At 37.5% G+C, this 15,955-nt stretch overlaps 1 long non-coding RNA gene across 1 annotated transcript; it reads right to left on the bottom strand.

The window, feature by feature from the left end:
* Positions 1 to 8,861: 8,861 nt before the first annotated feature.
* LOC125172341 (uncharacterized) lies at positions 8,862 to 15,635 on the bottom strand. The gene is made up of 3 exons (XR_007154695.1): positions 15,545 to 15,635; positions 14,452 to 14,625; positions 8,862 to 8,910 (listed from the first exon to the last, which is right to left on the bottom strand). It is a non-coding gene; the product is annotated as an uncharacterized LOC125172341 (long non-coding RNA).
* Between the last annotated feature and the right edge of the window lie 320 nt (positions 15,636 to 15,955).

The raw sequence follows: 15,955 nt of genomic DNA, 5'->3' as shown, positions 1-15,955 counted from the left end.
TTATGAGCTTCAAGCAACATAATAATCTTCTTAAGGCCATACAGAGGATCATTCGGTCTAATTCTCCATATAATCTACTAATGTGTGCAATAATGTCCAATTTTCTCTTCTTTCCTTCCTTAGGCTTTATTTTAGTTATACCACTCCCCCTAGCACGATGTCCCTATTTCCTCAAAATTTACCTTGTGTGAGGACACTTCTTGGATTCCACCTTCACTGCTCCTACCCCTCTCTTGGGCTCTCCCAAAAGTACCAGGGACTCTACAAAGCTTTTTTGTCCTTAAATGACTCATCCTACCAAGAACAATGCTCTTTCTGTTTCTCTCCAGAATATCTTTTTTTTTTTTTCCTGTTAGGCTCACCTTGGTATCCACAGACTTTGAAAATTCTCTTTCCTTATAAACTCTTTGCTATTCAATATTTTCTCTCCTCCTTTGCACTCAGTGACACAATTCCTTCAGTACTTTCTCTGACCCTGTCTATTCTAGGATAATCGTTAGTTGATAGTTCAACAATTTACATTAATATTTTATATCTTTCTATTTCTCTCAAGTCTCCTTTTAACTGTGAACTTTTCAAATAGCGGAAGCTACCATTTATTCAACTTCCCACAATTGCCAACACGTTTATTTGCTGTAAGCAAGTACCTCAGTATTGATGACAATAGAGCATCTTACAGCATAAAATCACAAGTTTTCTTTCTAATCCAAGTAACAGTCACATTAACAAGACCTGTAGGTACATCAGGATTTTTCCAAATCTCATAAAAACAATGGGAAAAATAGATGCAGTCATAGGATCTATTTCTCCTTATAGATATAGCATGTGTTCTATTTGATTAGAACCTCTAATTTGAATACCTGAAGGACATAAGGGTATTGGTTATCTTACAAATTACAAAAGAAGATAAACTTTTCAATGTCTCCATTCTCCATTTTACTGTCACCATTTTGATGTCATAAAAGATAGTAAAATTTGACATGATTTTCCAGATGTTATAATAAACAGTATGGAGTTAAGGGGGGTTTTTTGTTGGGTTTTTTGGGGGCTTTTTTTGCCCTTTTGCCTAAAGTGAACTGAATGTATTGTTTTCCATTTTGTAATTTTGTTACTTAGCAGCCAGGTGGAGTCAAATTGTAGAAAGTCTGAAACATTATCAGCTACTTTTAAAAGCAACCCATGTGAAATTATGAGTATATAAATTGCTAACAGCCTGAACTACTACTTCTACGCTTAAGCTGGTCACTTGGTCATTTGCCAAGAACAATACTGGCTATGAAAAAGGCACTTCCAGACCTGGGCTTTAGAGTAGAATATGATGAGTCATGTTCACAGCCTGGATACACCTTCCAGGATGCTCATTCTTCCCCTCCAGGTCATTTTTTCTATAAGTCACTGATTCATCCGCTCAACAATAACCAAACATTGAATATTTAACCGAAATCACATATTTTGGTTTCCTTATACACACTTTACACCCCCTTTGCATTTCTTCTTGGAGCTGTGTAACTCACAGTAGTTAGCCATGGCTTTACTAAACATCTGTTCAACGTCACACGATGCAGAGGTATGCTCAGGCACAGACCCTTCCACTCCAGCCCTGTTCTTCACTGGTGATTCTACTGACACACACATTGTGCCTCTCTGGGCCCCATCACCTCTGCCGGTGAAAAGTAGTTGGAGTGAACAGTAGTTGAAGAAATCCCACTGAAAAGCTAAAGCACACAAACTGGGATAAACAGTAAAAAAGTATCCATCTGTTTTATAAAAGACTGGCTATCTTTTGTCCAAATCCATTCCTCTTTCCTCCTGGTAACACACAGGGACTGCATCTCCCACCTTTCCTTACAGTTAAATTTTACCGTGAGATTGAGTCTTAAGCACTGGAATGTGGTCAGAAATAGGACATACCACTTCCAGGTGTCTCCCATGGCTTTGCCTCACCAGCTGGCTGGAATGGAGATAGCCTTCCAGAACACATGTTCAGTATGCTGGATCTACATGAAAGCACCAGCCTGGGTCCATGATTTATCACTTCAAAGGAAGCCACCCGACAGGAAGACCCACACTGTGCTGTTACATGAGAAAAACTAAAAATTTTAAATTGTATTAAGGTACCAAGTTGAGGGAGCTTATCTGACAGTCTGGTATTATCTTAATTAATACAAAAATGTATGCCCTAAAGTGAGATGCTTCTGTAGGAAAACCTAAACTGTGGAGCCTAGCTTAGTGCTCTGATGTTGACAGGAAACTGATATCAGAGTTTGGAAAATAGAGGCTCATGTTATGAAGGGGCAGAGCATTTGGTAACAATGCCTGCGCTTCCAGATTGGCCAAACCATATTGACTCCTTCCTCAGATAACCATGAAAAACGAAAAAGCGTTTACCTGAATGCACTAGAGAGCGAACAAAACCAGGCAGATTCTGAAAAGGATGCGACACCTGTAAGAAGATAATGGTGTCAAGAAGAATTTTTCCATTTTTATGCCTTTTAGCCTAAGAAGAGTTTCCAGTTGGTGATGGGCTGAGTGACTACAACTTTGATAGGAAACCCACAGATTTTCCAGGATGAAGAACCTAGGGATAGATTTTGGGTGACCACAACCAGTGCAAAGTAAGAAGGAATCCCGAAAAGAAAACATCCTGAGAGGTAGAACTTCAAATTCTGTATAGAAAGTCTGCCCAAGTCTCTGGCTGACCTCTGAACCATACATATGGGGAAGAGACGAAGCAGTATAACTAATAACTAAAGATCTGAAATGTTATCTTAACCTCCTACCCAAGAAATGGATTTTTCAGTTTGAGTCCAACCAAACTACTACTACAAAAATAAAAATAAAAATAAAATCTGGCAAAGCAAGATGATAGCATCCAGAGTCCCCACTTTAACCACTCAAACCCAAAACACTAAAAAATACAAAGAAACAAGGAAATATAATTTATTGTTAAGAAAAAAGGGAATCAATAGGGACTACCTCTGTGATGACCCACATGTTGGATTCAGTGAACAAGAATTTCAAAACAGCTCTTATAGTTGAGCTCATAAATGTGAAGGAAAAATCCTTGTAATGAGTAAAAATACTCATTTTAGCAGAAACTTTTAGCAGAGAAACAGATACTATAAGAATCTATGGAAATTCTGGAACTGGAAAGGAGATCTGAAATTAAAAATGCACAGGATGGGTTTAGGCGAGGGAGATGACAGAGTAGTCATGAACTTGAAGATAGATCAACACAAATTATTCAATCTGAAAACCAGAAAAAAAGGAAGAAACGAAAATAGTTTCAGGCACCTGTAGAACAATATAAAAAATAGAACATGTGTGACAAGAGTCCCAGAAGGGGATGAAAAATAGAGCAGGATAAAATATTTGAAGAAATAATGGCCAAATTTTCCCTAAATTTTGTAAAAGACAAAGTCTTACAGATTTAAGAAGTTTGCCAAAGCTCAAGAAAGTAAAATGCATATATCACCACACTTAGGCTTAGCATAGTCAAACTGCTAACCAAAGACAGAGAGACAATCTTGAAAACAGCCAGTGAAAAATGACACATCACACACAGGGAAACAACAATTCCAGTGACCTCGGACTTCTCATCAGAAATGATGGAGACTGGAGGACAGTGCAACAACATCTTTAAAATGCTGAAAAAAAAGGTGTGTAGGGGAGAAAGGGTGGAAAACCTGTCAACCTAGAATCCAGTGAATCCTGGATGAATGAAGGCAAAATAGGCATTTTCAGATAAAAGAAAACTAAGAAACAATATCCAGGGAAATTGTCACCTGTGATGAACTGGAAGGCAGATCACATCCCTCCTGTACCTGGAGAAGCGATAGGAGTCAGAGAAACCGTGTACGCCTGCCCTTGTTTTATTCCTTCAGCAAAATATCACAGGGGAGATATAAACTCAGGGAGAGCTGGCTGGTTTGCCAGCAAAAATTGAAAGCAATAGAAAGAACCCAGAAATTTAAGACCTTTAAAGTTTAGAGCAACTAGCTAGAATTTAAGTGAGTGAGAAATAAAATTCTATTTTGTTAAATGACTGAGATCTGGAGACTTTTCTTGGTAACGGTGGTTAGATTGATCCTAATTAACATAGCAATGATCATCTCTTTGATGTGTGTATGTCTGTTTGCAGGGATAAGTCATAGTAAAGAGTTTATAAATTTTTAGTTGCTTATCCCACCTAATTCTTTGACACTATATTATGTTCACTTAGTATTTGCGAGAATTGAGACAGCTTTATATCTTTTAATATTTTCTTTTCAGATTTATATTCCTCTACCCCTTTTTAAATCACTACTGTACAGAGAAAGGCATGGTTTAATATATGTTGTTGATAGAAATTTAATAAATGAAAAAGGAAATACATTAAACCTACAAAAAGAGCAAATAAGCATCTTAAGATAGGCTTTTTTTATTTCATTATCACCTACAGGGTAAAGAGTGTTTTCTTACAGACTTGCCTAAGGAGATTTAGATTAAAAATGGAGTCCCAACTTTCGAAAAGAGTCGTAAAGGGTTGCATTAAAAGCAAAGGAATGGACTGGTTTGTTGTTGGAATTTCCTTCTTCAAATAAATGTCCTATTCAACGATTAATTTTATTTATTTAAATAATTTGATTTAAGTGTTCATTTAAATAAAATTGTATAATTCATTTAAATAAAATTTTTTAATTTTTTTTTTATGTTTATTTATTTTTGAGACAGAGAGAGACACAGCATGAACGGGGGAGGGGCAGAGAGAGAGGGAGACACAGAATCCGAAACAGGCTCCAGGCTCTGAGCCATCAGCCCAGAGCCCGACACGGGGCTCGAACTCGCGGACCGCGAGATTGTGACCTGAGCTGAAGTCGGACGCTTAACCGACTGAGCCACCCAGGCGCCCCTAAATAAAATTTTTGTATTCACTTACATAAAATTATTTATTTTTAAAATACAGTGAATAATCATTTGTATTCCTGCATATTCTCTCCTCTCCTAAATAATCCAAACCCCTGGACCTTTGTAAGAAAAATAACTCTTACTTTTAGGGTCTAGAGTTTTCTCCAAATAGAAGTTTTATGAATCCTCAGTATTCTGTGAATACATATACCAGAAAATATTGCTAAAATATATTATAATAAAAGAGAAGGTTTGGCCTCATAACATAATAGAGCTCCAATTTCTAATTAATCAAATATCATTACTTAAGTGAAAGGTCTGAATTTGTGATGAAACGGTTTTATTTTTCTATAATAGCTATTCCCTTCTTTTCCCACAGAGCAAACACAACTCTCCAACCAGATCTAGTATTAGTGAATCCAGTGTGAACTCAATTTCATGTCCTGTGATCTCCCTGACTCAAGCTTTTGCTCAGCTAGGCACTAGACAAAGAGATTACAGTTGAGTGTGAGATGCTTTACCATGTGGAGTAAATGTGGGAAGCCCATCTAAGTCTGTGCCTCACCCCCCTCCTCAACACAAGCCCCCATCAGCATCCTGGCAATATGGAAAGGGCATGGAACTCATAATCTGGCAGAACTGGGGATAAATCTTGACATTGTTATTTACTATTCACATGACTAGATTCCTATCTCACAATATAAATGATACCATTTGTAAATGGTATTATGAACACCTACCTTATTTAAAGGTTAGATATCAATCATCTATCGTAGTGCCTGGCATATCAGATAGGAGCCCCTCAATTCTCAATTGTTGGTAGATATCAGTATTATTATTATTAAAGGATGTAATGATAAGCATTTGCTGCATAATAAAAAAACGTCCAAATTTAGTTGTTTAACATGATTTTTTTTTTATGATTCTGTGGTTTGGCTTGGCAGTTCTTCAGAGTCAGCTCAGTTGGGACTGGCTGTCCAAGACAGTCTCACTCACATGTCCTGCAGTTGGCACTTTGTTAGTCTGGGAGGACCTCAGCTTAGATGGCTCATTTCATGTTCTAGTGAGCTAGTCTATGCTTCTTCACATGGCGGTCCCAGGGTTCCAGGTAGAAACATGAGAGCAAGCCCCAATATGCAAATGCTTTCCAAGTCCTGCTCACATTGCGCTTGCTAGTGTCTCACTGGACAATGCAAATTACCAGAAATAATGAGGTTCTAGAGTCAATGTGGGACAGCACTACGAAGACGTGGAAGGGGTTATGAAATAACCAGTGGACATTTTTACAATCTATCAATATCCCTAATTATAAACTTTTTGTGGAACACATGGCACAAAACCAATTTGTAAGTCTGCCTCATAATTTAAGTCATTTTGTTTAATCCATTTCATTCAACATGGATATGTCTTATTTTCTCCATCCTAATTCTGTTTTTCATCAAATAATGTTATCCTAGGGTTGTATAACTTGTGTCTGTCCTTCTACAAACCTAAAACTAATTTATTTTGAAAATGAAGACAATGGACTAATGATTTTTCTACCTGAATGCAGGAATAGGTAAATAAATAACATCTGACTATGAAGCCATATCACATTTGCAAGACTTAAAGCGTTGTCCTAATATCTGTTGCTCGTGACTATGCCACAGGCTTTGTTGCTATTTCAAGAATGTGCTCTTATACTGTAGACAGCAATTTTGCTCAAACTAAGTCACCCTGTCCTTGACTGCCACATACTAGCACATTCTCTCAGCTATAGTTGTTCCTCAGCTCTCTACTGTGATGTTACATTGCTTCGGGCTGTGATCCAGTGAATCCGTCGAATGCATCCTCAGGCATTCATGCCCATCCAACATCCTACAGCTTAATCCCGGCCACTTTTCAGTGTACTTTATTCTTCCATCACTCATAATTTTAATGTGTCTGAGCCCAGCAAGGGTGAATTTCCAATTTTTAAGAAACTGGCTGCTAAAAGCTTTGCCAATCAAATGTTACAAAGTACAATTTGTGAGAGGCAAGAACAGAACTTACTGAAATAATTAAATGGGGCATTTGTAAGTGTCCCAGCCCCTTAAATAGGAGTGGACATTTCCACATCACATGTCTGAGAAACTGCAAAGCATCAAGTTCCAGACCAAAATCAACTGTTCCTATCTCCTCGGGGATGCAGTGACATATGAATTTCAGACAGTTTTTAATTTTAAAAGATAAGAATACTAGCTTTCTGGGCATGATGTAGTTTCCCACAGCTCAACTTGCAGACACAGAATCGGAAACAGGCTCCAGGCTCTGAGCCATCAGCCCAGAGCCTGATGCGGGGCTCGAACTCACGGACTGAGAGATCGTGACTTGGCTGAAGTCGGACGCTTAACCGACTGGCCACCCAGGCGCCCCCCTCTGTGATCTCTTTTAATTAGAGCTTCACCACCCCCCCCCCCCCCCCCCCCGCCAATGACCCAATTGCCTCCCAGTGCCCCACCCCCTAATACCATTGTATTGAGGGTTAGGATTTTAACATATGAATTTGGGAGGGACAGAAATATTCACACTATAGCAATGCAGGGGTGTATGTGTTCTGGGAATGGGCACCAAAAGAGTGGAGATTGTGATGGTAGTAGTCTTGGAGGCAGAAATCTACCTCATGGTGTTCACTAGAGAGATCATTTGAGCATTCTTGCCTAAAGTAATCCAAGGGACCCACGTTAGCAGACAGTAACGATTCCTTTAAGCCTTAACTCAGAATCTTTTAACATTTAGTGAAATGTGTATTTGTCTTTCCAAGGCTCTTAAATACAGAATATTTCAGATTATACAAAATGCATAATTTATTCAAGTAATGATTACTTAATGATCTCTGTAAGGTAAATGTTATACTATCTTGCTCTCACTTTCCATTTTCTCTTTATTTGGGCAACAGCATTACCTACCTGACCTGTCGTGTACATTTTCAACGAGGCTCATTGAGGTTGTTACAGTGATGACTAAAGGAAATGGACATTTGTACTACACAATCCTCACTGATTTAATGAGAGCCATGCCAGTGGGACTAAATTAAGCCTATCATTTCTGAAAGGCTTTGATTTTCAGACATTCATACCAATTACTATGTTGTTGTTGACAAGACAATGAAATATCCAGAATAACATTGGTCAAAATCATTGTTTGCTGAAGGGAGAGGATGAATGTAGACCCAGGTGTCATATTAGTTTATTCAAAGGGTAAAATCTTTATGGAGGAAAAAAAAATGAAGGGGAAAACCCTTGAAGCTTCCGTTGAAAATGAAACATACCTATACTTTGATTTTTCATTTCATTCAAACTAGACTTGGTGAAACTCAGCAGGGTAGTGCTGAGGACATTCTCCAATTTCCTGGTCTCGTTCTTCAGAAGCGTATTAAGCTTTGTGAAACATCAATCAGGAGACAGAGAATTGATTTTTTGAGGTAAAAACAGAAGGCATTGCCTTTTCTACTTCCTGTGTTTTTTCCTCTCCTACCTCCAGCCTGCTGTTCTGTTTCTTCTCTTTCCCCTGTCAGACTGCACAATCCCCACATCTACTCTGCTTACTGCTACTCTCTGCTCTCATTCCAGGACTCAGTATTGAGGTTCCTATGTGGTTATCTGGTCATTCATACCATTCTGTCAGTCAGTGGTTCAGCAAACACAACAGTATGTATGGCAGGTAGGATGCTGGTATTCGATTAGTATTTATGTTCTTTGGATAAGTTTATGGGGTAATAACATATCTATTTCATGATATGGTAGGCATGTAGCAGATATCACTTCAAAGCCACTTCCAACCATGGGGAGCTTACCAAAGATGGCAACCATGAAAGCTAAAATTCAGGAGAAATTAAGTAGAGTTTGAGAAATGAATCAGTGAAAATGTTGTTTGCTAGGATCAGTTATCCTTCTTCTTCTGAAACTGGCCTACAAGTTTACTTTAAGGAAATTCAGTGGGGTCCACAGCTTCCAGTTTAATTTCCGCTCCCAGTGTGCTCCTTTCATCACAAGCTCAGCTGAGCTGGAAGAGAAAGAGAAGCTAAGCTGTCAGGTATCCAAGTGGCCAGTTAAAACAGCAAGTTAACAATGAATGATTAAGCCTTTAACCATTTACTGTGATGGCTGAGAAGACGTGTAACAGCAGAGGGAGCACTGACCATCCCTGTTTCATTTTCCCCCATGGAACAGCACATCTGTCTGGGGTCAGGTAGAACAGCATAAGGGTATAGATTATCTCACTGTATGAAGTTTTGTGGTATGGACTCTGGCTCTGAGGTCACAGAGGTTGGGGGTGACAGGGAATGACTAGGAGTAGAAAAAGAGTGGGTACTGAGAATGGGGAAAGGTGTCTTCAAGGTGTCTCCCTCCTCCCCCCATAAGGAAGTCTTAGCAGAAGCACCTAAAGAAGATTCTGCTCAAAGCCTCAGATAAAGAGACTAGGAACGAAGGCACCTAGGCTAGGAATGCAACCATGGGGAAGAGCATGACTGGCCAGAGGGACCAGAGTCCTTGACTGCAACTTCTACAGAGTCTGTAATGCATTGGTCATGCACCAAGTGTGGTGTGGGGACGGTAGCTTCCTACAGAGGCCTGCCAGGTAAAGCCTCTGTACAACTCAGTGTAACCTGACAGTGGGTAAAGAGGCTCAAGAAAAAGATAAGATTAGAGGCATAGCTTTTCCCCAGAAAGTCACTATCTAATATTAAGAGAGAAAAAGCAAAACTATATAACAGGTTTGCAAAATGTATCTCATAAAGAATTGTGCTTGTAGTTTTTGGAATTTGGAAATCATTGGAATCAAAATAGACTATTTAATATATTTTGTAACATTTGTACTGCCAAGAAGTTAAGACATGGGCCAAAAAAAAAAAAAACCCCATCCTATGACTTCCTGAACATTTGAAACAACTCGGGTTCTGAAACTTCCTTGAGCAGAAAGAGGACTGAAAAAGTTGCACAGCCCCCAAGGTGAGACTATTACCCAATGCCAACCTCTGAGGTGGCCAAGAAGAATAAGGGCAAATAGAAAAACTGCCAAGAAGGCAAAATCAAGGACTGTAGAGTTTAATAGATAAAAGAGCCCTTCCCAGAGAGTAAGCTTAGTGCCAAATCAGGGAACATTCCTGTTCCTGGATGTAACCTTAGCCAGAGTAAGTATTTTGCTCTGAGCTACTGATTTTGAGGGTTTTTGGGGTTTTTTTTAAAGCTGACATTAATTCACCCCATGCTACCTGCCCAATGGGATTTCAGAATTGTATAGACTACTGATTGCTATTCTTTCCTATTCTTCCTTCTGAGGGAGGAGTGTTAATTGTAGTTTTGTGGTTTCTTTTTCCCTGTTTTGCCATTATATTGTGTGTATATTGGAGCAATATAGGTGGATGGGAGCAGATAATTTTATTGTTATTTTAAAGACTCTAGACTAAGACAAACCACATTCACATCTAATATAACAACGGTTATAAATCACCCAGATGTCTGAGGGTTTTAGTTTGGTGCTAAGACTGAATGGGCTTGAATTGTCAAACAGAAGGAAATAGAAAGGTCTCCTGGAGGAAGTCTTGAGGAAGAGATGAGGGTTCCATGAGTGAGAGCAGGAGTCAGCTCTGTATATAGTGAAGAGTAGACAGAATCTGATCGGTGTGTGACAGGAACAGATGTGAGATATCCATGCATTCTTTTCTCCTGCTGTGATGACTGAGGGTGCTGTGTGTTCCAGGTGGTGTAACCACAAGATGGTGGATCCTCTGATAGTCTGGATTCCTGAGTGACTCCATGGAACAGAGACCTCCCCAACACTGGCCCCTACCGACCCACTACACGCATATAGCAGGATAAATGTCCTAACATTTGTAGTCCTAATCTACGCTTCCACCTTCATTTTGAGGTAATAATCCCTGGTAAATTGAGAATCATCTTAGCCATTCACAACACAATGATGTCATAAAAGAGAGGGAGCCAATGAAACTAGCCCAATTCAGTCACCTAAGTGTGACACACAGAAACGTCCATTCAAAGTGATGTCATAGTGCCCTCATGCCCCAATACTAATTGTTGTGCATACCCATATGTGTAAAAATGTATGGCCTTGCATACACAACTCATTCCTGAACCATTTGCACTGTAAGTCAACGACATGTGAAATGTATGATTATAAAGCCAAAGCTTCCAGAGGAATTTTTTCCCACAAAGTAACCTGAAAAGAATAATTCAGAGTTGCATGCCACTATTCACCAGTCTAGTGTGTGTCCACATTTGAACCTTTAGGTTAAATCCAATATTTACCAGCAAAGCTCTGCTAATGGAAGAGTTTAGTGCATTTGCACTTTCACCTGTGTTAATTCTTCTTCAAGCCAGTGGAGTTAGGTGTGAGGGGAGAATGGCAATCAGCACTCTTTCTGGTAAATATTACTTTTTATTGGGTTGGTGTGGGCAAAAAAACTTTTTTTTTTCATTTTTCTACTGCTGCATCTGGGACTGCTTATTAGTTTCATTTTGATAGATGGAGAGAGGATGAACAAATCACAAGATTTATTTTTCAGGGCATATTTGATAGAATCAGAGACCTTTTACCCTTCTATATACTGCCTGGAAAAGTCAAATCAGACCAACATAATATGATTTGGTCTCCTCAGACTTTGTTAAAGAATCTAGGTTTGATAGATAAAACTGTATCAGGCTGTTTTTTTTTTCTTTGATGAAACACAAGTCTAAGACAAATTCATAGATCAAAGGCTACATGAAATATAACATACCTGGTTTTTCTTCATAAAAGATTTTCTCTTATGGTGTAGATAATGTATACAGTCTGCATAAAATACATAAAATCTTGACAAGTTAACTCAACAAAACAGCATCCTTGAAGGATTTATCCAATTTCTAAAATTTATTCACTGGGAATAACTATACCACCATTAAAAATTGAAAATAACAGGTAACAAAGACATTTGAAAAGCATATCACAAAACTATCTCTTTGCTGTACCGGAGTTCTAAAATCAGAAAGTTGAAATTAAAGACCCGTAAGTCTCTACTGGTGGCCTGATGAAAGTTTCTCAATTGAAAATTTAATGAAATTGGATTGTTCCCAGAGTGGGGACCTAGGTGGTTGGGGAAAAGAGTGGACAGATTTTTCCCTGTTTATACCTTTAGAATGTGGAATTATGTAAATATATTATCTGAACAAAAATTAACATAAAATTTAAAAAATTAAATGAGTGAAATATAAGCCAACCAAAACATACTTGGTGTTATTCAAAAGAACATTCAACATTGACTAGCATCACACACAGTCCCCTGGACTCTTTAGTTCATTCCACACTTAATCCTATTCCTCCTAGCTAAGCCCTTCTGTTGATGAACAATTCCAGGACGAAAGCTAGGTAGGAGTGTGAGCCCCACAGTGTGCACAACGGTGGTGTTTCTTCACTCTTCGATGCCAGTTCTCCTTTCTCCCTCCTTTCTCCTCCCTTATTTTTTCTCTTTTCTCTCTTTTCACTTCCATGTGTTCTGTAACACTGGTAATTCACAATTATTGACTGCTTACTATGTGCCAGACACTGTTCCGTATGTTTTGTATTAAATAATTCCAATCTCAATAGCAGCAAGGACACCAAGCACTGGGAAATTAAGTAACTTGCCCAAGGTCAGTGACTAGTAAAAGGCAAAATCTGACTTTGAAACCCAGCCGTCTACTCAGAGCATTGGCTCTTAACCATTGGGTTATGCTGCCTCTTACAAGTTAATCATATCAACTGGTTTTTTTATTGACACACACACACAAAATCCATAATAGCTGAACTTCTCCAGGGAAAAAGCAAGTAGGCATCTTTTCTTAAATTAATGTTTATTCCTTTTTCAAACTTCAGAAGGAGAGGGTGAAAAGGATGGAGCTGAGGGTGGATGGTGGAGAATGTTCTATTACTTGGCTGTGCTGACCCACTGGGGAGAAGCTTAGAAAGATAGATTTCAAATCAATAAGAAAAACTAACCATTCAGTGGCCTTGAAATTGGGCTGTCTAACGGGGACACTGTGCTCCCTTTCATGAACAACGTGAGTAGAGGCTGGATAAGTTTGGCAGAATGTTGTAAAAGGAACTTAGGGCGTTAATGTTGAAAATAATGCCCCTGGAACTGTTTCCACTTTGAGATTTAAAAATTATTCTATAATTGTATATGTCATCTCTTTTAGAATCTCCTCAGCTCTTTTTCTCATTGTAATGGGCGGTCCTGATTTAGTCTAAGATTAATATTTCTCTGCTAAACTGAGTGATTAATTAGGTACAGAAATCTTCAACATTAGCCCCATCATTTGTAATTCTCAAAATATGTAATACTATTCAGAGGTTATCCATGCTCTCTACACATTTATTGACATATTATGAATGGATTCACTTATCTTTGTATTTCAAAGAGATATTATTCCACTATTATAAAAGAACACTTATATTTAAAAGAATTAATAGCTCATCATTATATGGCCACCAAATACTTGTGCAAAATAAGATTTTAATCACAATTATTCTACATAATCAGATGACACTGGAAGAGTGACTAAAGCTTTAAACTGTATCAAGTTGTAAAAATATTCTATAGCAATAATTACAAAATTAAACTATCAATTCTTAATTATTTTTCAAAGTAATGAAGACTTGGAAAATTACCCAGTAGTTGCTACCACCTATGAAATTATTTTTGCTGAAGTTGAATGAAGAAACGAAAAAGGAAAATAGTTTCTTCAGTTTTCATGAACAAGAAAATTCATGTTTATAGCAGGTTACATTTTTAAATATTTTTATTATAAACTTTTACTTACATTTGTTTTGTTATTTTTGTTTGTCAGCACCTAATATATATTTATTGAGCATATAACCAAAATTATTCCTATCATATCTAAGAAATGCTGTCATGTAAATGAGTATAAGTTAGTCTAAAGTATAATATACAATAGATGGAATAGGTCATTGTTATTTGGCTTACAGAGGAATTCATCTTAATTTTTTTAATCTTTTATTTATTGTTGAGAGAGAGAGAGAGAGAGAGAGAGAGAGAGAGAACAAGTGGGGGAGGGGCAGAGAGAGAGTGAGACTCAGACTCCAAAGCAAGCTCCAGTCTCTGAGCTGTCAGCACAGAGCCCAATGTGGGGCTAGAACTCATGAACCATGAATCATGACCCGAGCAGAAGTCAGACGCTTAACCGACTGAGCCACCCAGGTGCCCCTGGTTTACAGAGGAATTCTTTTAAAGTAAGATTTCCTTAAAAATCAAAATCCCTATTTCTCTTAAAGTAGAATTCCAGCTACTTTACATTTACGTTTAACTTTTTCAGTACCCTCTGTCATACAAGGTGAAGGATATTGGTAGTTTTGGTGCTTAAGATTTTATAATTACCTTATAGAGTTTCTTTCCTATTTTCACCTCCACTCTGAATCATTTCATTTTGTCAGAAATGATCATATACTGCAGTATCCTAATTTCAAACTTGCTGCCAAAGCTGAAGTCAATTGGATGGCCTACATTCTCAGAATTTATTCCTAAGAAAGGATAAAACTGGTTTTCATTACCTCTTTAGTCACAAATTATAACTTGATTCATGTTCTTTTGGAGTTCCACTCCCAACACTAGGAATGATGTCACCATCATGTAAACCAGATCATCAATGATGGCCTGGACTGCCTTTCAGCTTCTTTTGGAAGGGATCGAAGTCTAGTAGGAGTGACATAAATTTGACTTGAATACTGAAAAGAGAGTTTTGACGGAGATGTTAGCAACAGAGAATTCTTTTAATGAAAAATCATCACAGGAATTCTTAAGAAAACCAAATTTTTGACTATTCAACATTTAGCTGTTGCAATATTTTATACTTAAAAGTCTCTGTATACATGCTTTGCATGTCTCACTTTATCTTTTTTCTTTAGGTAAAAAATGGGCAGGTTAACTTTCAAAACAAATTTGCAAACTGTTGGAAAGCATATGTTTCAATTAAACATGACTCAAAGTAGGTTTTTACAGCTGTGAACTGAGTACCAGGGCCATTAAACATTTTATGTTTCCTTTGCACATTATCCTATAATTCATTGTCCTAGTTGTATGTGCAAATCACTAAAGCCTGGTTAAAATATTTACTTCTTTATCCACTGTTAATTTAACTCACCTTCACCCTACTCTGTGTGTATATATGCATGTATGTATAATATACATAAAATATTTTAAAATTTATTTTTATAAATATGTAAAAATATATGAATATAAAGATATATGTTATGTTTATAATATATAATATATACTTATTAAATATACAAAATATTTTAATAAAAATACTAAAATATATATTTAAATATATAATATATATACTTTGAGAAAGATTATTTACTTCTTATCCTAGCATTTATCATCTTATCCATAAAAGGAAAATATTTCCTTTACAAAATAAATATCTGTTTCCTATTTTTCTATATTGCCTGTGGAAAAAAATGACACCATAGGCATGCCAAAAAAGAGAAGGGACTCTTAGACAACAAACTATTCTAAGTTAGGTTTCCAGTATGTCTGTGCTCTGAGCATGAAAGCTGTTAACACTTACTTTAGTAAGTTTTACTCTTATTGTGTATTTATTACAATAGTAGACATGGGTTGTGAGGACAAAACACCACTTACAATACCATTTTAATGCTCAGAGATCTAGAAACTACACAGCATGAAGCAGAGCCAGAAGAATCTTTGTGGTTTACAGATGTCCAGTTGGTCTGTTGATCTAATGTTGAAGGAAAGATTTACAGAAATCATTGAGTATCCATCCCCCCTATTATATTTGACTTGACACCTTTTGAACAGACTCGCAACCCAAGAATCTACCCCAATGCCCAATTCCTCCTCCAGCAACAGTTAGGAGGGGCCTTGACCCAAGCCTAGGTTTACCTCATGGCACCTCACTTTTCACTTTTGAACTCCTGTTCCCTTCATCGATACTCCTTTTTTTGTTGATGGCTCTCCTTCATTTACTGGTTTGTTAGCTCATTTATTTATCTAGTAAACATCTCTTAAACATCTGCTTTGTGCTCACCATGG

This window comes from Prionailurus viverrinus, chromosome A1, assembly GCF_022837055.1.
Source record: "Prionailurus viverrinus isolate Anna chromosome A1, UM_Priviv_1.0, whole genome shotgun sequence".
Taxonomy (NCBI): Eukaryota; Metazoa; Chordata; class Mammalia; order Carnivora; family Felidae; genus Prionailurus; species Prionailurus viverrinus.
Note: the sequence above shows the minus strand (reverse complement) of the source record. Positions and strands in the feature narration are given on the sequence as shown.